At 36.8% G+C, this 22,537-nt stretch overlaps 1 long non-coding RNA gene across 1 annotated transcript; it reads right to left on the bottom strand.

Annotated features, from left to right (window-relative positions):
- Nucleotides 1–724: 724 nt before the first annotated feature.
- LOC127564706 (uncharacterized) lies at nt 725–22,206 on the bottom strand. The gene is made up of 3 exons (XR_007954340.1): nt 21,546–22,206; nt 5,238–5,257; nt 725–2,920 (listed from the first exon to the last, which is right to left on the bottom strand). It is a non-coding gene; the product is annotated as an uncharacterized LOC127564706 (long non-coding RNA).
- Nucleotides 22,207–22,537: the final 331 nt, after the last annotated feature.

Genomic DNA, 22,537 nt, shown 5'->3' with positions numbered 1-22,537 from the left:
AAGGGACAAAATGTCTCCCAGCTCAATTAAAACCATTGCTAGACGAAATTCACTATAGCTATTCGAAGCCTGCAGGTTAGTACTCTAGCTGAGAGTAGTGATTTTTTCCTTTTCCACTGACTTCTCTTCCTTCTAAAATAGTCAAATTCTCTCAAATCCCCCTGACTCATAGGTGCCCTGGAGCCAGTTTCTCCTCAGATTATTAAATTTTCAGCGTGTTTGCCCCTTGGAAATCTACAATGTTGCAAATTAGGACTTGATTAATTGTTTTGTTTAAAAAAAAAAAAAAGATTAAAGAGAGTGATAGATGCAGATTAACCTTAAAAGTGGACTCTGAGAGTATTTTCCCCCCTGAGGACTCCCTGTTAAACATTTAACAGTATTGCTGCCCAAGGGACATTTAAGATATTAAGATAAGCTAGTATATTTTTATATCGTCTTCTCTCTTAGGGGAAATTAGCAAAGCACTTTAGAATAATACTTTAACACAGATAATATTTCAAAATCTACCTCATCTTGTTATATTCAAATCTTCCAGCTCTTGAGAAATCCAAAGAGGCAGAGAAAATGAAGTAGAATTCCAATGGTTTATACAAGCATCCTGTGGAAATAAAGTGCTATATAATTATGAGTTACTATCATTTTTACAGATATTCAATGTAATAGAAAAAGTATCAGACACTTGCTGGAACTCAGTTTCCCTTATTTGTAAAATGGCGACCTACAAAGTTATTATGTTATAAATACAAATAAAAAATAATAAATGGAATTTACATAGTGCCTCAATGTTTGTAAAATGTTTTCTAAGTAGCACCTGGGGTCCCCACTCTCATATGCGTAATCACCAAAATACTGCCTCCTATTCAAGTTATTTTGTAGGTCCACATCCATTTAAAATGATATTCCATGAGCCTCCAATGATATGTTTGTTTTCTCAAGAAAGGCAAGAATTTTTTTTAAATCAAGATTTTTTTTTAATGATTTTTACAAAATATTACAATCCAAAATTTCATAATAGAACATTCTTCTATAAACCTAGGATAGACTCTCCCACAAATATATATAACTTCGGCTTTCCAGCTAAGCCTAGGATAGTTTACATAAGTCTCCTAATTGGTGGAAAGAATGCTGACTCAACTCTGTATACCTGGAGAGAGTAGAATTGTTAAAAAGCTCTGGAGAGAGAAAACACTTTTTGCTGTTGTTCTGAGAGAGAAAATTTGCATGGCACCAAACTCTTTGAGAACTACAAAGACATACAGACAGATTTTGAAAGGTACAGACATTTAAGGGAAATCAGTGTTTCAATATATCCTTGATTTCCATAGATTTTGGGGAATCTCCCTTGGCTAAAATCTGTACCTCTCTCTTGTTTTAAGCTATCTTTTCCTAGACCAAAATCTCATTTATTCTGTGAATTTTCTGCTATATTCTCATTTGTACAACTCCAATTTCTATTTGTCATGTCCTCAGATAAATGGGTTTACTCACTATTTACTATTTGTGATGGCTTTTGTTTTTGGTAGGAAGAAATCAAACTGGTAAATATAAGATAAGGGAGAAATCAAACTGGTAAATATAAGATAAGGGCTACCCCAACCCTTCCCCTCCTTCCCCCCAAAGAGATACAGACAAGAAAAATTAGCAGCCTTTTTCTTGAACCAATCATGACTTTAGACCAGAATTTTTAGGGAGTCAAGAGAGATATCTTTGTAATACAATGTCTCTTCTAGAGAACAGAGAACAATTTATCCAACCTCAAGGCCCTTCTTATCTCCAGGCAGGAATCACAGCCTCCCTTGGAGAGGAGTGGGAAAAATTCCAGAGAGAGCTGTCAGGACCGATCTATACATACACATACACATACCCACCAATTAGGCAAGTCCCATATAAAATGATCCAGCGTTGTCTGGAAAAACAGATTATATATTCAAATGACCAGTGCACCGGTGGCCCACCATGGGGAATTTGTAGAGGGACAGCACTGCACGATTGTGTTCTAATGAGGTCTTCATGACGCTTTTTCAGATCTGCTTTTCACTGCAGACATCTCAGCCAGGTACATTGCTCCTTTATTGATCTAATCAGATCTACTAATTCTCCATATTCTCCACTAGTCTCCCAGCAATAGCATTTAATTTCCCCTGGTGGTGTTCTGCTAGTCTCATCATTTATCTGGGCCAGATACTCTTGGTTCTACCTAGATTTAATTTAGGGATGTTCTGGTAGCTCCCAGATACTATCTTTAGTTCATCTTCTTCACCTTCTCACTAGCAGTTTTGCAACCTTTGATAAAGCCCTAAAGATAAGCTCTTTTATCTAACTGGTGAATTCTTAGCCCACATCATCATTTCCTGAGCAACCACAGACATCATCAATTCATTTTCCAGATTGCCTCTTTGTTGATAGACTGCTCCAGAATTTCCTTTATGCATTATCCTTCCCTATTAGAATGTAACAGAAACTGGTCAGTGAACCCAGTACTTATGAACATCCCAGATTACCTTTCTGATGTGGCTATTGGAACATGCACAGATTTTCTATAACTGCTTTTGCTCCACCAAATATTGCAAATATAAGCCTGCTTAATTGAGTGCATGGCCAAGGTAGGGTATATTCAAAAGTCAGGGCCTGGTCACCTTATGATTTTTTCACTACTTTCTGTATTCTGGAAAGAAAGCAACTGGGACACTTCTCATCTGTGGACAACGGGGCTCCATTCTTTTTCTCTTTACATTTATCCATTCTTATTTTCAGTGGAGATTGGCTATATCTTGTGAGCTTTCCATCTTAGTCCAAAAGTTTCAGGGATATACCTGGAAAGAAAGTATCATTGGGGTACAGAGTGAACTTTGAGCCTTTCTTTTTGTAGGGGCTAGTTAGGCAGTATTTAGAGTCATCCTGTAGAATATGGATATCCCTGCAAAAAGGCAAGACGAGAGAAGGTGAACTACTTGATTTTCTAGCAAACTCCATGTTATTTCTCTCTCTTTTTTTTTTTCTGGGAGCCTTTCACTGGGTAAATTGTGAATAAGTAAATTGCTTTATAATTCTAAAGCAAAAAAGGTGAGTCATCATTGCTATTTTCATATTTAATATATGTTAATGGAAAATGTCAGGTCTCTGACAAAAAGAAAGAAAGAAAAAAAAGTTTCTGGTATTCAGTTACAAGGCAGTATATAAGTTGCCACAATGATGTGGGAAAACTGGGACACTGATGCATTGTTGGTGGAACTGTGAATGCATCCAACCATTCTGGAGAGACGTTTGGAACTATGCTCAAAAAGTTATTAATTTATGCATACCACATGTTTCTATTGGGCTTATATCCTAAAGAGATCATAAAGGAGAAAAGAGACCCACATGTGCAAAAATATTTGTGGCAGCCCTGATTGTAGTGGCCAGAAACCGGAAATTAAATGAATAACCATCAGTTGGAGAATGGCTGAATAAATTGTGATATATGAATGTTATGGAACATTATTGTTCTGTAAGAAATGACCAGCAGGAGGATTTTAGAGAAGTATAGAGAGACTTATGTGAACTGATGCTAAGTGAAATGAGCAGAACCAGGAGATCACTGTACACAGCAACAAGACTATATGACAATCAATTCTGACAGACGTGGCTCTCTTCCACAATGAGATGATTCAGACCAGTTCCACTTGTGTAGTGATGAAGAGAATCTGCTACATGCAGAAAGAGAACTATGGGAACAGACCACAACATAGCATTCTCACTCTCTCTTATTATTTGCTTGCATTTTGTTTCTTTTTTCTCAGTTTTTCTTTTTCTTCCTTCTTGACCTGATTTTTCTTGCACAACCAGATAGCTGTGTGAATATGTGTACACATATTAGATCTGGCACATATTTCAGCATATTTGGCATGTATTGGACTGCCTGCTAGGTGGGGGGGGGAGAAGGGGAAAATTTGCGGCAAGGGGTTATGCAGAGATCAATGTTGGAAAAATTACACATGCATATGCTTTGTGAATAAAAAGCTTTAATTTAAAAAATAATAATAAGTTGCCACAATGGTCATGTGGTTTTAATCAGAAATATGTATCTAAGATCCAAATAGGAAAGAGCCTTATTTCTCCAAAAACATATGAGTACTAAAGAAAGTAGCTAAGACCTGAAAAGCAAAATGAAAATGAACAAGAATTGAGTAGGCAGGAAGTTTTGGAAAAGTATTTAGTAGATCTATGAACCTGACTTTTTTAGGGGTGACATGAAATAATATATTTGAAATTGAATTCTGAGAACTTTTCTAGATAAGATAGCCCTGTCTGAACAGAAGGCAGATCACCCAAGTCCCACATACCAAATCCAGCAAAGACCTACAAAGAACCTAAAAAAAAAAAAAAAAAGAAAAAAAGAAAAAAAAAAAAAAAAAAGGTGATACTAAACCAAAAAAAAAAAAAAAAAAAGATCAAGAACTCCAGTGAAAAAGGACAGTAAAAATAATAATAGTAATAATTTTTTAAAAGAAAAAGGACAATAAATGACTTCTTCAGCTACAGAACTATACCAAATAATAATAGTAATCCAGAAAGCAATAAAAAAGAAAGCCCCGGTAGCAAAGCCAAAGTTAGTACAGAGTAGTCTCCCATGGAACCAATAGATCAGGCAAGTATAAACTTCAAGTCTCCATGTCCAGCAACATCAAGAATTGAGGTTTAGCCTGAAAAAGTCCCATATAGTCAAAAGCCCCAGGAACACTGATAGTATGCAGTGTTCGGATTGAGACAACTTAGATCCAGGGACTATGACATCCTAACATTCTGACATGCAAGAGAAGGTCCCAAAAATTAAACAATCTGAACCTGAAAGGTACAGGAACACCTTCCATGCTGGAACCTAAGAGATTAACAGAGACTTAACAGCATCAACCACTCCACCTAAAAACCCAGCAGACAGTGGAGCCCGGCATTGCCGAAAAGCTCAAACTGAGGAACTAAAGCTGGAATAATGAGTAAACCAAAGAAAATACCAATCGGGGGGGAAAAAAATGTACCATCAGAACTAAATGTCATCAAAGGATATTGAGGGAACAAGAGAAATAGAGGTCCTAGATGTAGATTGGTTTTGTTGAAAAGCCTTAAAAAGGGAGGGAGGAAGAAAAGAGATAAGAAGAATAACATTAGTGAAGAAAGAAGAAACATAATATCCCATTATCAGGGCATATGAGAACAAACATGAAGCAAGAGAAAAATGGAGCAAGGAGAAGACCTACCTGATTATCCTCTTTCTTATCTGAAATTGAAAACAGAGGATTAGTGTAAAATATATATCAAATATATGTCAAACTCAATATCTAAGAGAGAGAGATGGCATAGTGGATAGAATGCTGAATTTGGAATAAAAAAGACCTGTGTTCAAATCCTGTCCCAAACACTTACTAGTTTTTCTTAACAATTCACTAAATCCTCATCAGCTTCAGTACCTTCATTCTGTAAAGTGGGAATGGATAATAACATCTACTTCACAGGTTGTTGTGAATGTCAGATGAGATAATGTGTATTTGCAAGCCTTAAGCTATGTTTATGTTGGCTAGCATACAATCTCTATCAACAGTGAAACAAATAGGAATGGGGATTAAGTGGAGATATGGGATACTGGTTAAGCAGGAAGAAAATAGTAGGGAGGAATAGCCACAACTAAAATGCCCTTCCTGATCCTGAAAGAGAACTAGAATCTCAGGAGGTGCCTTAGATTGCCTCTTAGACAACTAGGGAATAGCTTAAGAAATTAGAGTATTTGGATGTATTATTATTATAGCATAAGAAATGATGAAAGTGACAATTCCAAAAAGTTGTCAGTTAGAATGAACTAACACAGAGTGAACTAAGCAGAACCAGAATAGTTCATATAAACAAAGATAGCAACATTATTTTTAAAAAATTTGAAAGACCTAAAAATTATGATCAATGCAATAACTAACCTAAGATTTCAAAGGACTTATAATGATACATGTTACTCATCTTCTGACAGAGAAGTGATAGACACAGGGTGCAGGAATACTTTTTTGGAAATGGCCATCATATGGATTACTTGACCATGCATATTTGTTACAGGCAGTTTGGTTTTCCCCCTCTTCCTTTCTCTCAGCTATTAATTGGGGAAAAAGAATGAGGGGAAAAGAGTAACCAAGAGCAATGCCCAAAAATGACTATTGTAACTTTTTTTTTTTTTTTAAGGGCACCAGCCCTGAAGCAGGAGGTCTGGAGTTTACCTCAGGCATTTAGTAGCCATGTGACCCTGGGTAAGTCACTTTACCCTCTCTCCAAAATAAATAAGTAGAAAAGAACAAAAGGAAGTTTAAAAGGAAACAAAGACAAATGGACAGTTTTAAAAGCATAGTGTAAAAATTATTACATCATTTTTTTTCTGTATATCAGAATCCATTTCCTATGGAATCCTCGTTTGTATTCTGCTGTGAATGTGGAAATATTATTTTTTTCTTTTATGTTAAATTTCCTACCCCCAACTTGAGACTACTTACATGACATCCCTCCCCTGTTTATAACAAGTAGTCATTGTAGCCGCTCCTAGAGATCATGAGCAAGAACTCTGACCTTCATGTGACATTAAAAAAAAAAAGGACTAAAATCAATGAATATTCTAATCCTATTTCCCTCGTTGTTCATCTTTCTGTTTTTTCCCACAGGCAACAGCTTCATAAAATGCTTATTTCTACATGTATAGAACTGTAGAGCCCAGAGCAGAAAGACTTTTTCAATCTTCCTTCCCCAACTGATTTTTTTTTTACCAATTTGTAAAATTCTACCTTCTGAAGGTCTTTGTTACTTTTAGTGTATGAATATGTGCATGTGCCTGTATATATGTTTGTGTGTGTTGGGAATGGGGGAGGGGAAGGGCTAGTCCTTGATCATTTTTATGAATTTACAGAACAACAGCCTTTCTCTAGGATCCAAAGGTTATTTCTCCACTGAAAAAATAGGGATGTATACCTGTTGGTACTTAGTTTAGATGACAAGTACAATTTCTAATCTATTTTCAGTGATGAGGGTTGCCTCCAAGATCAAGAGAATGGATTTTTGTCAGAGGAGCCATCATTCTTGTGAGGTTTATAGGCATATATATAGTGCACATTTCATTAGGATAAGTGCCCAGGAAATTTTAATTTTTAAGACAAATATTTATTAAACATTCAATCATATAAAATATATTAGATTTATTCATCAACTGAACTACATTAATTTAGAAGCTAAAACTAAATTTATTTTTTAATTAAATTTTAAAAGATAAACTTTTAAAAAATGACATAAAATGACAAAAAATACATTTTTGAGATATCCTATACATTGTATGTTATAGGATAGATCAGTATGGCTTTTAAAGAGAATTTTTTGCCTCTTCCTGTTCAAATAGAGAAGAGCACAGCCCAAAAGAGTTGTTCTTTAGAGTTATCTGGAAGACATTTATACATTTACAGTCTATTCCCCTCAGGAACTAGTCAGAGAGATTTTGTGACAGAATTACATGAACAGAAGTCAGAGACTGGAGTAAAGTGTACTTTCCTGATCCAACAAGCGGTACTAGTTGTAGGGACAGTGATAGATTTTTTTCCTTTTTTTTCCTCACAAAGCACATGGCAAGCAAATATGTACATATCCACTCTGCCTAAGAAAGAAATTCACATACAATGTTCCCGAATTGCAGTGTTCCTATGGAAACTGTGGGAAGAAAGGGAGATTTCAGCATACTTGCCAGGAAGAGAAATTTCTTGAATTTTTCTCCCAACTTGTTAGGGGAGGAAAAAAAGATCGCATGTGGCCCCTTCAGCTGGAGGATCAATGAAGAGGACCCATGATTTGGGCTAGCTCAAAATCTGGCATGGACTAGTCTGTCAGACTGTATTTTTGGATGGCTTTATCTCCTGATATTTGGAAACTCTCAAAATCATAAGCTTTAGATGATCTCCTTAATCCAAAACAAAAAAATCAAACTTCAAGGCAAGCAAAGAACTTGGGCCTACATTCAGAATGCCAAATATTAGCCTTAGCTAGGGAAGTAGCTGAAGGCTTCTCCCCTTACAATATTGCCTTTTACCAGATGTGTTGTATCAGGAAGAAGTCATTTAAAAGGAAATCCAGTGAAAGAGAAAGAAAGATTCCACAAAAAGAGAGGAATGGAAGCTGATTAATTCCCTTTTAAAATTCCTCTACAGCAAATTTTAAAACGCCTTCCATTCACCTGACCAGAACCAATTATGGAATGTTTATACATGTTCCAAAGTCTCTCCAAGGCATTTGGATTACACAACTCTCCCAGAATCCCCAGCCTTTTCCACTTGGCAAACTGCATCAGCAGTACTTTCCACATGTTCTCATTGGCCAGTCTGCCTTTTCAGCACTGTCATGAGCTTCAAATGGTATAATATATGTAAAGTGATTTGCAAATATGATAGTGAATAAGTGAAAAAATTAAAAGATATTAACGACTTACTGAGTGACAGTGAAGTAGCATAACCTTCTTATTGTGAGGTCACAGGGCCAATATACTTGAACTAGTTAGCACATATCTAGTTCTTTCAGGCTACTTAATGGTCTGCACTTTTTTTCTCACAACCTTATAATTAATGAGAAATGCACCTATTCTAATGAAAGACTGGAGGACTTGACTTTGATCATTTCATTTATTTCCAAATCAACCCTACCCTTAGGTAAGCTTGTCAAAGAATTTATGCATCCAAATCTGAGTAGAATACAATGGACTTCCCCACTAGATATAGTTTGCACAAGATTGAGTAGAAAGTTAAACGAATTTCATTATGAGCAATGTCTTTTATATGTCTGCTTGGACTAGTGGAGAATAAAATTTTAGAAAGGGAAAAATCTTGTGTCTCTCCAATATTAATAATTATTTATTTAATAATCCTTTCTTTCACTTCTATTTTTCAAGCACAACTCTCAAGTTCTTACTCCTAAGTTAAAACTATGTGCATAGAATCACAACTAGAGCTAGCCCAACCTTCTCTTTATACAGGTAAAAAAACTCATTCCTAAAAGGTAATAATTTGACTAAGGTCTCAGAGTATAGTAGAATCACTATCTCATCCCCTCTCTCCATGCAAGTTTTGCTACTTTTTCTTTAAAAGACATTGAGACATAATGGAGATTTAGTTGACTCAAGGGACTAATAGCTCATAATGTTGACATATCTTCCACATAGCTAAATTACAAAACACACACAGACACACACAAACACACACACCAGCTCCAAGTCCAATCTAATACTTGGGTAATATATCATAATGGGCAAGTTAGGCAAGGGAGCCTTAATACAAGTAAATCAACTGCAGATATTCTTTTTTAACTTTTTAAAAAAATTTTGCTTTCAATTCTGAATTCTCACTCCTTCCCCTCCCCTACTATTAAGAAGGTAGGAAATGGTACCAATTTTATGTGTGTGTGTGTGTGTGTGTGTGTGTCTGTGTGTGTGTGTGTATAAGTTATACAAAACATAAGTCATGTGGGAAAAAATCAAGAAAAAAAAGTGAGGGAAAATATGCTTCAATCTGCTCTCACATTTCATCAGTTTTCTCTTTGGAGTTTGATAGTTTTTTTTTTGTTTTTTTTTGTTTTTGTTTTGTTTTAAGCATTTGTCCTTTGGAATTATCATGGATCATTAGTTTTTCACACTCTTGTTCATCATTTCTTACAGCATAGTATTCCATCACAAACTATACTTGCTCAGTCATTTCCCAATTAAGAGGCAATCCCTGTTTCCAATTTGGTGCTATAAATGTTTTTGTATATATGGATTTTTTTTCTTTTTTTTTTCTTTTTGGATTTCTTTAGGATACAGATCTAGTGAGATTGCTGGGTCAAAGAGTATTCATAGTTTTGCAGCCATATGGACATAGATTCAAATTTTTATAGAGAATGGTTGGACCACTTCACACCTCCACCTAGAGTGGAGCTATTTTTCCACATACCTTCCAGCATTTGTCATTTTCCTTTTCTGTCATCTTAGCAAATCTGATTTGGTGTGAGGTGGAACCTTAGTGTTGTTTTAATTTTCATTTCTCTAATTATTAATCATTTTTAATATAATGATTGATAGCTTTGATTTCTGCTGAAAACTACAGATACTTTTAGCAATTTTCTTTTTTACGGTATCCTTCTTCTGATATGAGTAGCTAAGCAAATCTTTTTGCTAATCATTAAATGATCAACAAGTGTCTCATTTAGTTCCAATTTTGAACCTAATCTAGTAGGAAACTGAGCTGTTCAGCCTAAAATCATTGACATAGTTCTGCAGGATGGAACATAATGAAGCAAGGGATAGTCACTTAAGGGGAAGGTCGCTGTGCTGAAGGTTCTTTTGACATTATCTCTAGAAATATCACCTACTTATGGTAAAGTGTTTCCTTTGTCACTTGAAGATTAAAGAATCAATTGCCTATGGCCATTCATTGATAACAGATCAACTTAAGTATGCTCAGTGTCCTTTAGAACTACACATTGAAGATAATTGTGGAAAAGTGTCTTTTAGGACCTCCAGCTGGGTTGTGCCTGAGTCTTTCAACCTGGTACAATTAATGCCCTCTCCAAGTTCCAGGTGGGGATTTACCCAAAAATCAATTTAGTTCAATTTACTGAAGTAGCCAGGAAGAATTGAATTTGTGGCAAAATAAAAGAAATTTGTTGCTACAAAATGGCAAATAAGGAAGAATACAATTTGCTTTCCCATTTTGGAGGTCTTTGTATTGCTAATAGTCATAGTCACCTAATTGCTTCCATGGGCGTTTCCTGAAATAAGGCCCCTACAAGTTTGAAGAAGTTAAATTTGTATGTGAATGGAGGAAAAGCAGTTTGTTTTTGAATGACTTTCTGGGGAAAAAGCATGCAGCTGAATTAATCCTCCATGATCACAGTGAAGCAATGGAGGGATGGCAAAAGGGATCCTGACAGTGAGAGAATGAAAACCAAAGGATTTTAAGATCATCTAACAAATATGCTGAAGAAACTATTTGAGTTTTGTTTATTTTAATCTGGTATTTGTGAGGTCAACCAGAATTTTGTCATGATCTTTGTTGTGATTCTTTGGTGTAAATCACTGGAAAAGGCACTAGAAATGATTAATCATCTGTGGACAAATGTTCTAATTGTGCACCAATTAATTTGGTGAGGGCAACTGGGATGTTGTTTCAAGTTTAAGAAGTTTACACTCTCTTTTTTAAACTATGAGTTATACATTTTAACCTTCTCACTCTCACCTTGTTGAGGTCTAAATTTGGGGTACCTAAATGAAATTAGGGTTAAGGTCTAGTGGCAGGTTTGGGGTACAGATTCGGCACAAGGGGGGTCTAGTAGTGGCGCGAGTTCCCAATAAAAGCATTTATTGGCCCGGAAAACTAGACTGATAAAAGAGGTTTATTATTAGGTGAAGATAAAAATAAGAAGGGCACTGGACAAAGGGTCCAGTGGACAGAGGGTCCTCACATGGTAGCCATGTTTGGAATCTCTGCAAAGAGTTTTTCAGGTTCCCAGCGGGGCCTTTTTATAATAGGAGACTTAGCTCAAGGGGCTTTTAGGTGTAGCCCCAAAGTCGACTCAGATCCGGGTGGGGCTGGGACAGGTCCGCATCTTCTATTGGAATTCAAAGGGACCAGGATTTGTGAGTTAAAGGGCAATTTACATTATTAACTAGGAGAGGGTGGGAATCTAGAAAGCAAGCTTTCCCACATCAACCTCACTCTGTGTATGTGTGTGTTGTGTGTGTGGAGGGGGCTTCAGGACCAACCAATTCTGGTTGGTCTCACAGAAGCTAAATTAAAATAAACAAAAAACTCAAATCGTTTCTTCAGTACACTTGCTAAGTTATCCTAAAATTCCAGGGAGCTGCCTTGGTTTGCATTCTCTCACTATCAGGATGCCTCATGCCATTGCCTGGCTATATTCATATACAATTGTAGGATTGAGGATTGATTCAGATATGTTGTCATTTCCAAAAAACTATCCAAAACTTAACTGTTCTTTATTTATTTGCATTTAAATATGACTCCCTTTAATCTGAGAGAGACCTTCTTTATGCAAAAATGGCTGTTGCTACTTAGCAGAAACGACAGAGCACATGTACTGGACTAGATAAGTGTGATTTTGTGCTATTTTGTTTTGCTTTGTTTCCTTCCTTTAACAGATGTGGGTGTTGCTCTACATTCCTAGTCTTGTGGGCAGCCTTGTAAATTTAAGATGTTAGAAGCTTCTGGGACCCTCAATGGGAATAGCTGGCAGCAGGAGGAATTTGCTGTATTTTAAAAAATGACCACTGACAGAAAGGACAATATTCTCACATTACTTTCCCTTCCTCTTTTCCCACTGGCACTACATTACATATCTTTCATCCCATTTTCAACCAGATGAAATCCTACAGCCTAACTCAAAAGAAAGTAATTCCTTAATTGCCCCAAATAGAATCTTTCCTTCTTTAGACCCTGAAAAATTCTTGCTTATAATTCCTATTATCCCCTTAACTATGTTCTATTTTATACACTATACAACAGTAAAATGTTATATACAGAGTGTGTACTTGGTGGGTATTCCAAATAGGGCAAGTCACTTCAACAACAATAGTAACCCATATACTACTTTATACAAATCCACAGGATGATTTTATCATTAATAAACCATTACTATATAATTTGCCCAGTGAAGAACACCATACTCAATTCCCCAGCCCAGTAGTCCTATCAAGAATTCTGATATATGCACTGAAAAAAAAAAAAAATTCCCCTTCTAGGAGCACGCACACATTGCCTGCTTGGGGCAGAGTTAGTCATACAAGATGAACTTGCACAGATGGAGTATGATCTGCATAGTTAACTTTATTATATTATCTTCCTCCCAAAACTCAAATTACTTCTAAAGTTACCCATTACAAGGACATCAGTATCTTTCCAATCATTCAGTCTCACAATTTCATTGTAATTTTTGACGCTTCACTTTCCCCCATCCCACATATCCAAAGAGTTGCCACATTTTGTTTCCACTTCCTCAAGATCTCTAACAACTATCCCTTCCTCTCTATTCACATAGTCACAGCTCCAGTTTAGGACATCACGTATCATCTGGACTATTGCAATACCCTCATAATTGGTCTTTTTGCCTCAAATCTGTCTCCCTCTCAAGCCATCCTCCCCTAAATTAGCAAAGTCAGTACTTTATTCAATAAACTCCAGTGATTCTCTACCAAGTACAGATCGATTATTATTATTTTTTATCCCATATTTTTAAAAGTTTTATTTTGTGTAAATTTTCAGGTGTACATAATTATCAGTGCAGTGATGTATGTGTAAATTAATTCTAACTTAATAATCATATGCATAAAACAGTAGAATATAATTAGAGTTGCCTACTATGGTATAGTGGACTGCGCTGGAGCTTTGGGGACACCTTCCAGGTACATAGGACTTATCATATCAAGGGATTTATATCACAAGATGATGCAGTCTCCTAATCCACTACTGAGCTAGAGTAGTGAACTACGTGAATGTACAAAAAAGATCAACCAGCCCCTTTGACTCTCTTTTTTCGGTGTGTAAAGCATGTTAGGCCTGGAGATGTTTCAAAGAGTTGGGTGGGGGAAGGGGAAAGGGCCTCTCTGAGCCTCCAAGCAGCTGTGAGCACATGTCCAGCCTAGACTAGTCAGTGCCACTGACTGGTTTTGTCTCTTTAGGTGTTGTTTTTTCCCTAATCTTAGGTGAATCCATATTCCTAGATGGACCTGTTCAGACTTGAAAGAGATCTTGTGAATTTGAAAGGTAGGAGGTTCTGGATCTGTTTTGATTGGAGCTGGCTAGTCACAGGGAATATTTCTGCACTGAAGAGGGAAATTCTTGACAAGAAAACTGACACAAACCTGGCCATTTTACTAGCAATTATAAGGTTGGTGGCAAGGGGAAGTTCAATGTGAATTTCCTAATTAGCAATATTGCCAATTGCTTTATTTTCTGATTTTTTTTTGGCTCACTATCCCAGAATCAGGCTGGTTACATTTCTTTCATACTAACATTATTATGGAGCCAATAACATTATTGGTTCAAGCCTCTATTTTAAGTATGTTTCCCCTCTTTTAAGCAACAATGACTAACACCTCAATTTTGTTTGACCATTTAACATCAATTAGCTTCTGGAAAGACTATTCACTTCAAGAATAAAGAAGGAATAGAAATATAGACAGCTTTTTCCTCCTAATTTCCAGGCAAATCCTTTCCTATACCACTTTTAGGGGGCCAGGGTGTAGAGTGAATTCTTATAATACTACACAATATTATTTCCACTTAATTTCTGAATGCATCATGCTGGATAATTTGTCCCTGGGACGGATCCCAAAAAGTCAAAGATCACTACTTGACCATTATCCCCATCCTCTGGGTACAACCCATCTCAAGACTCCTGAACTCTCAGTTTCCCAAACTTTCATACTGTAAGACTTCTAACTGGTTTAGTCTTCTGATCTTTTAAAACCTGTGAAGTCCTAGCCTCTAAATTTAACTAAAATGTAAAAACAAGTTCTGAGGAAGAGAATCAGGGCTCACATCCATGAGGTTAGATGGTGACCTTAAAAGGAAAAAAGAGACGGTCCCCTGAATTAGTCTTTTACTATATGATCAATATATTTAAAAAATCATATGTATCAATAAAGATACCAATAAATCATCAATAAAGAAATCAAACCAAGAGAAAAGGTTCAACACTAAGAGAGAGGTCGAGGCCAACTGAGGACTTTTGACGGTACCTGAGAGAGTTTCAGTTCCCCACAACTGTAGCTAATAAAAGAGACTCTCATTCACCACATGGTAGCAGACTAGAACCAGTTACATAATGTCTGCACATTCTTCAAAGTCTCTCCAAGGCATTTCCATTCTAATTTATTATGACTCTCCCAAGAAGCAGTGCTCAAAAACGGTTTTTTCCTCTTAAAAGTACATGATCCAAAAAGTTTGTTGACCACTGCCCTGTATTTATGTAACACAGGCAACTGACTTTCTTTCTTGCTTTCTATAACCACATCATTCATTAAGCATAGCAACATTGCAGGGAAAATTATTAACTGTCCCCTTCATGAAGCACTTCTTTCTTCTCAAATGTTCCTCTCAGGGTGCTCTAGGAGAGGGTTCCCTATTAGGGTATCAAAGAGACATTGTTAATTTCCCCTTTTTCTTGCCCAAGGTCATGGAAAAGATGAGGGGAAAAAAAAGGATTGTATATCTGGAACCCACATAAAGTCATCTCTGCAAGCTAAGAAGAAAAAGTGGAAAAACAGGAAAGATAGCTCACTCTGCCTCTTCCCTATCCAGCATCCCCATTTCTCTCCCACTGAAGCTGTATAATCATTTCAGTCATGTCCAATTCTTCATGACCTTATTTGGGGTTTTCCTGGGAAAGATACTAAAGTGATCTTCCATTTTCTTTTCCAGCTCATTTTGCAGATAAGGAAACTGAAGAAAGCAGAATTAAATAATCTTATCCAGAGTCACACAGCTATTAAGTGACTGAAGCCAGATTTGAACTTGGGTCTTCCTGACTGCAGGCTCAAAATCTACTTACTTTGCATGTAGCTGTTTCTCTCATTAGCCATTCACATCCCTGATCTTGAGACTGGTCTGATTTCCCTTTGAGAGCAATGGTCTCAGAGAAGTTTCCATCATAAGTAAATAGCATCTTGAGTGTCAAGGAAGTAGCAGTAGTCAGCAATATTCTGAATCACTGATGGTAACCATAGGGCTCTTCCAAAAGTTCTCAGGCTCAAGAACAAGATGAAAAAAAGAGTATCATTTCTCTGTGTCTCTGAACTGAACAGGAAGGATGTTCCATAAGGCCTGCATTCTGATCTAGATTCCCTCCTCATGTCCAGGGGCTTTTTGCCCCAAAGAAAGCATAGGATCCCTAGCTGCACATGAGGGAAGAGGAAAAAAATTGTTATCAACAATAGCCTGTTCACCAGTTGCCTCTCTCTATCCTGAAATTATTATTAATTGAGATACTGAGGTAATATAATAGTTCAGAACTGAGAAGCAGGTTTGTTATATTCATTAAGTGTATTATGTATTTTGGGGGGCTACCTCCCTTCAAGTTTTATTAATACCCAAAAGTTTGTAGGTGGTTCCCAAGAAATTAAGACTTTAATGTATAGGATAGACCTGCAATTCTCAAACTAATGTCCCCTACATTGTGCTGAATTTTAATTAATAGATAAAATTAGCTCAAAACAAAATCAACTATTTGCTAAGAAATTAAATAATGTATATATAGTTATAGTTATAGTTATAGTTATAAAACATTCCCTGACAAACCTAGAGTTTACTTTTTTTTTTTTTTTTTTTTTTAGCTTACTTTTCCTTAAATACACATAGCTTCTGTGAGAAAAGGGGACAAAAACTTAGAGTATAATGATGGTGAAGTACAAATGTAACAAATGTGTGGCCAAGGTACTACATGGCTGCAAAGTACTTTCTTTCTGTGGTGTCCTCACACTGCTCCTCCCAAAAATACATAATTCTTGTTAGACTATCTGGGACTATTCTTCTTTGCTCAATTTGGCCAAGGCTAGTTCTCTTTTTAATCAATAGTTGGCTCTCTTCTCTACTGCCAGGAGTCATGTTCCTTGAAGCTGTTTCCTGAACTGAACACTATATTTTTATTTCTCTCTGTTTCCTGCTTTGTGTAGTGTCACCTGCTGAGCAAGTAGCTCAATCACATGACGCCATGGCCAGTGAGGGTGAGAGAAAAAGAGAGAAAAATTCCTCCCCCACCTTGCCCACTGCCTTCTAATAGAGATGCAGGAGTTAGTCCAAAACTGTTCACTATTTGCAATATCCAGACTTCTCAAATTATCTCAGAACTTGGCAGACTTAATTTTGTAAGGCTTCCAGGCCTTTAGTCCTCAATTAGATTCCCCTCTCAAGATGGACTCACATCAGAATAGCTCAGGCTTTATCTAGTATTCTCTTCTAATACATACAATCATAAATAAGAGGGCAAATCAACTGAAGATATTTAAATATAAGATAGGAATAGCAGCAGCTATTTGGGTAAATACAAATGTCTGTACAAATGGGTGCTCTAGAGATGATGAGAAGAGGTACAAAAATCACCAAGTAGGCAAAGGGAGATTTTGTTGAAGCTCCTGAAACATGGGATTTATGAGAAAGCAATCAATAGTTGGCCTATGGATTTCCAGTAAAACTGGACTGTGAAATCTAGGATGACTATAAGGATCCTTCTGTTCCACTTGAGTTTAAGCCATTCTTAAGAGCTCTAACTTAGCCTTGCAGTCCTGAGTCACATAAGTCTTTTAATCTACTCTTAAGGAAATTTTATATGTGTGGGCCTTCAACAAGATCAATCTCAAGATTCCCCAGAAACTCTCCATTGCTATAGGACTATGAAGAGACTAAAGGTCATATACCTGAGTGCAAAATATATCAGTAATACTAGATGCTGAAAATTAGGTTATTATGTCATCAGAATGTCTAAAAGGTACATACATAGAGGCAACCCAATTTCCAAATGAGATTCCTTTAGGAGGAATTTAAGTGGACTACTTCATCTAGATCACAGTTATAGCAGCTAATCCAGATGAGTATATTGTGTAGATGGCCCTGATAAGTTCTTGGAAGTTGGGACCAGTACAAGTTCTTTTGTCTTATTGTTGTAGGAGAACTAAGTGAAAATTCTTGTGTTGCCTGAGGCAATCTGGGTAGTTTGTACTAAACAATCTCAGGTCCCCAGAGGTTAGGGTGAAAAGATGCTTCTTCCATTAATGGAGATGCAGGAGGGCAGACTACTTTGCTATACTGATCCCCCATATATATATATGGCCTATGAGGAATGTAAATGGCAACAGCTTGCAGTGAATTACAAAAAGTTGAACAAAATCATTATTCTGATAGATGAGCTTTTGCTTATTTTAACTAAAACCAGGTCTCCATATCATTTCTTGAGCACTTCCTAAGGACAAGAGGTCAGTTAAATCCACTTTGGGATCAGAACAATGTGGGAATTTTGCCCAAAATTTCTCCCATATATAATTGTTTTAATAGCATGTCCATCACCATCATGTCATAATCCTAAAGTCACTTAATTGGTGGAAGGTCTTCTAGAAGACCATTTATTAAGACCTAGCAACCAAGGGGCAGTGTGATAGGATCAACATCTACCAGGGACTGTCCCTATTCTCATTATATAAGTTAGAATATTCTTCCCTAAAAGACAAGAAAGTTATCCACAGAAATTGATAGACTCAAGTCTAAGACTCAAGCCACTGTTAATATAGCTTCCTGATGGACTCAGATGCCATTGATGTTGCTCTCTGATCAGCTAAAGGCACAAAAGTGGTCCACAGTCAAGGAGTAAGAGATTGACTCCTTAGGAGAACTAGTGGTACAGTTGATAGAACAATGGGACTGAAATCAGGAAGTTCTAAGTTCAAAATACAATCTCAGACACTTACTAGCTATTTGACTCTGGGCAAGTCACTTAGTTTCTGTTTGCCTCAGTTTCCTTAACCATAAATTAGGGGTAATAGTAGGCATCTACTTCACAAGATTGTTGTGAGGATCAAATGAAGAATTTTGTTTTTTTTTTTTTAAAGTATCTAAAATGTTGGAGGGGATATGGGAAAACTGGTCACTAATACATTGTTGGTGGAATTGTGAACTGATCCAACCATTCTGGAGAGCAATTTGGAACTATACTCAAAGGTTATCAAACTGTGCATACCCTTTGATCCAGCAGTGTTTCCACTGAGCTTACATCCCAAAGAGATACTAAAGAAGGAAAAGGGACCCATAAGTATAAAAATGTTTGTGGCAGCCCTTTTTGGAGTGGCAAAGAACTGGAAACTGAGTGGATGCCCATCATTTGGAGATTGGCTGAGTAAATTGTAGTATATAATGCTATGGAATATTATCGCTCTGTAAGAAACGACCAGTAGGATGATTTCAGAGAGGTCTGGAGAGACTGACATGAACTGATGCTAAGTGAAATGAGCAGAACTAGGAGATCATTATACACAGCATCAACAAGACTATACGACGATCAATTCTGATGGAGATAGTTCTTCTCAACAGTAAGATGATTAAGTTCCAATGATCTTATGATAAGGAGAGCCATCTATATCCAGAGAAGTCTGTGGAAACTGAGTGTGGATCACAACATAGCATTTTAATTTCTTTTGTTGTTGATTGCTTGAATTTTATTTTCTTTCTCATTTTTTCCCCTGATTTTTCTGTACAGCAAGATAATTGCATGAATATGTATGCCTATATTGGATTTTCATATATTTTTTATCATGTTTAACATATATTGGATTATTTGCCATCTAGGGGAGGGAGTGGAGGGAAGGGGAAAAATTGGAACACAAGATTTTGCAAGGGTCAGTGGTGAAAAATTATCCTTGTATGTTTTGAAAATAAAAAGCTTCAATTAAAAAATGTCTAACACATAGCTCTATATAAATGCTTATTCCTTTGTTCTTTACATTTCAAGCTAATTAAAAGTCAAGTGAGTCACCCTACTTTGCTTTATTGATCACACACATTTCTTATAGAGATAAGGGAATAAAGCACACTTCTACCTGAGTTAAGTGCCATATCCTTCCTAAGCTAGTAAAGCTCTATTTACTGAATGACCTATGAGCATCTCATCTTATTCCAATAGCAGATCTGAGCTATAAGGTCAACCTAGCAGTTCTGACCTCAGACAACTAAAAGGTGTTACTCCGTTTTGCATCATTATTATCTGTGAATTGGACCTCTACAAATCCTTTTTTTTTTTTTTTTTTTTTTGCTCCAGACGTGTAATGAGTCAGCCATCAATTAGCATTTATTAAGTGCCTACCCATGAAGACACTGTGCTATGGGTTGAGGACATAATGAAAGACAAAAGACAGTCATACTCTCAAGAAGCTCTAACATGCTAACAAGTACACATATTTATGTGTGTGAATGTGTGTGTGTGTGTGTGTGTGTGTGTGTGTGTGTGTGTGTGTGGAGGTCAATTGGAGGTAATCTCAGAAGAAAAGCACTAACATTGAAAAAATTAGAAAAGATCTTTTTCAGAAGATGTCATTTAAATTGAAACTTGAAGGAAGCCAAGGAATCATGAAGACAGAGATGAAAAATAAAAGCATTCTAGGCATGGGGGATGGTAGTAATAATAATAGCTAGCACTCATATAACATTCTAAAGTTTGAAAATCACTTTACAAATACAAGGTGTTCCAAAAGTCTTAAAGAAATTCAAAGTTGTTAAAGCTAAAACTTTTGGTATACTTTGCTTTTAAATTGATTTGAAAACTTTAAAGCTCTATACAAATGCTAGTTGCCATTATTACTAGTTATCCCACATCTTAAATGTTCTCATTCCTCAGCTTTATATCATTGTTTCTCTAGCTTCTTTGAAGTCTTCATGCTTCTAAAAGTCTTTGTGTAGTTTAAAGCTGTTAAAGATAAAAACTGTACTAAGATCTTTGGAACACTCTGTTCTATTTCGTTTGATCCTCCCAACAATCCTGCCAAGAATGTGTCATTTTATGATCTCCATTTTACAGATAAGGAAACTGAGGTAAACAGAGAGTAAGTGACTTGCCCAGTTAATGAGTATCTAAAGCCAGATTTGAACTTGTCTTCTTGACTCCAGGTTTATTGCTGTGCCATTTATCTTGCCTACTAGTAAAAGGTACATCACAGAGTCCCCATTGTCATGTGTTAGCAAGTTAAGTATCACTGGATCAATGAATATGTAGAGAGGAGTAAAGTGTAAGAAAACTAGAAGGATAGGAAGGACTTTACAAGCAAATAGAGTAATTTACATTTAATCCAACAGGTGAATGAAAGACATTGGATTTATCATGAAATATTTTCATGAGGGCAGCCAAAAGATTTACTGAAAGAATCCAGAAATGAGGTGATAAGTGTTTGCACTAGGTGCTATGTCAGAGAGAAGAGGAGAGAGAGAGAGAGAGAGAGAGAGAGAGAGAGAGAGAGAGAGAGAGAGAGAGAGAGAGAGAGAGAGAGAGAGAGAGAGAGAGAGAGAGAGAGAGAGAGAGAGAGAGAAGAGAGAGAGAGAGAGAGAAAGAGAGAGAGAGAGAGAGAGAGAATATAGAATATAGAATATACAACACAGAACAGGACAGCAGATTGAATATAGGATTGAGTACAAGTGAGAAATCAAAGATAACAACTCTCCACAGTAATAGGTAAGGTAGGAAAAGGGTGAGATTTGAAGAGAAAGATAATGAATTGGAAGGAAGGAAATAAACCTTTATTAAGCATTTACTATAAGCCAGATATCGTGTTAAACACTTTACAAACATTATCTCATATGATCCTCACAACAATCCTGCAAATTAAGTGCTATTATTTGCCCCATTTTACAGTTGAGAAAATGGAGGCAGAAAGAGGTAAAATGAATTGTCAGGGTTGCATACCTAGTAAATGGCTGAGGTCAAATTTGAACTCAGGACTTTCTAACTCTAGGACCAGTGTTCTAATCCACTCTACTACATACCTGCTTCAGGGTCCAAGACAGAGCATTTTCAGATACAGATGGTCAATCAAGTATGTTTGTGGATATGAATTCAGCAAAGGAAAGAGAGGAGTGACTAGATGGTTGATAAGAGAACCTTGAAAAGAAAGAGATTAATTAGCTCCACTATCATCAAAAATCCTAAAACCCTGTTGAGGTTCCTGGGTGCACATCAGATTCTTTCCTTTATAGGGCCACAAAAATGATGGGGTTTCCCATCAAAATGACGGGGTTTCCCATCAAAATGACGGGGTATGGAGTTCCACCTAAAAGCATATTGGAATTACAGTCTGGGGTCATAAGGTGTCTCAAAAGAATGTAGGCCTCCAAATCAAAGAGCAAAGATTTTATTATGATGCTAAGGGCAAGCTAAATTCTAACTGAAATTAGCTCACTAACTAATCCTGGGCTAAAGGGGTTAACAGCTAGCGAGAAAGTTAAGTCCTTTTATAGGGAAACCATAACTTCTGGGGTTTGACATCATAACCTGGGTTTTCTGATTGGTTACAGCAAAGGTGAGACTACCAGAAACCTCCTCCTGTGATGGAACTATAAGCAAAAATCCACTTGAACAAAAGGCCTACATAAACACAAAAGGCCCAGTTTAGGCTGAGATGATCCTATCTGTGCTCCTCCCCGCTTGCCTCAGGGAGCATTATGATCTTATTAGTGCTCTTCACCCCTCCCCCAATCCCACCCTCCCTACCCACCCCTTGCCTCAGGGAGTTTATAATCTTATCAGTATTCTCCCTGCTTGCCTCCAGGATATGATGATCCTAACAGTGATCCTCCAAGTTTGCCTCATGGATTATGCTGGTGCTCTCAGTGCTCCTTCCTGCTTGCCTCAGGGAATTTATAATCTCATGAGTGCTCCTCCTTGCTTGCCTCATGGATTATGATGATCCTTTCAGTGCTCCTCCCTGCTTGCCTCACGGATTATGAAGATCCTTTCAGTGCTCCTCCCTGCTTGCCTC

This window comes from Antechinus flavipes, chromosome 5 (assembly GCF_016432865.1).
Source record: "Antechinus flavipes isolate AdamAnt ecotype Samford, QLD, Australia chromosome 5, AdamAnt_v2, whole genome shotgun sequence".
Lineage (NCBI taxonomy): Eukaryota > Metazoa > Chordata > Mammalia > Dasyuromorphia > Dasyuridae > Antechinus > Antechinus flavipes.
This window is presented reverse-complemented; position numbering and strand designations above follow the sequence as displayed.